Below are 359 nucleotides of genomic sequence, written 5' to 3'. Positions count from 1 at the left end.
GGGAGCCTGATTTCATGGTTTTAAAACGATGCCATGATTTGATCAGCATCTGTTTACACAGCAGCAATCAGGCTCTTTTGTGGACGGTAAGAATGGAAGGATCTTGCTGGGATTCAGTGGGAATATCTTTTGTACACCCGAGGTGGCATAGGAAACACTTCGTGTGGGGAGCCTGATTTCATGGTTTTAAAACGATGCCATGATTTGATCAGCATCTGTTTACACAGCAGCAATCAGGCTCTTTTGTGGACGGTAAGAATGGAAGGATCTTGCTGGGATTCAGTGGGAATATCTTTTGTACACCCGAGGTGGCATAGGAAACACTTCGTGTGAATAACGAAGGAGCCTGATCATGCCTG

General features: G+C 45.4%; 1 protein-coding gene across 1 annotated transcript in view; it reads left to right on the top strand.

Moving 5' to 3' along the window:
* The first annotated feature begins 175 nt into the window (after positions 1-175).
* Positions 176-359, top strand: part of GPR85 (G protein-coupled receptor 85) — a 4,254-nt gene continuing 4,070 nt past the window's right edge. The window contains exon 1 of the mRNA XM_008946347.1: positions 176-252. The gene's annotated coding sequence lies outside the window, so the exon portion shown is untranslated. The remainder of the gene's footprint in view (positions 253-359) is intronic.

This window comes from Merops nubicus, unplaced genomic scaffold (assembly GCF_000691845.1).
Source record: "Merops nubicus isolate BGI_N331 unplaced genomic scaffold, ASM69184v1 scaffold3908, whole genome shotgun sequence".
Classification (NCBI taxonomy): Eukaryota; Metazoa; Chordata; class Aves; order Coraciiformes; family Meropidae; genus Merops; species Merops nubicus.
Note: the sequence above shows the minus strand (reverse complement) of the source record. Positions and strands in the feature narration are given on the sequence as shown.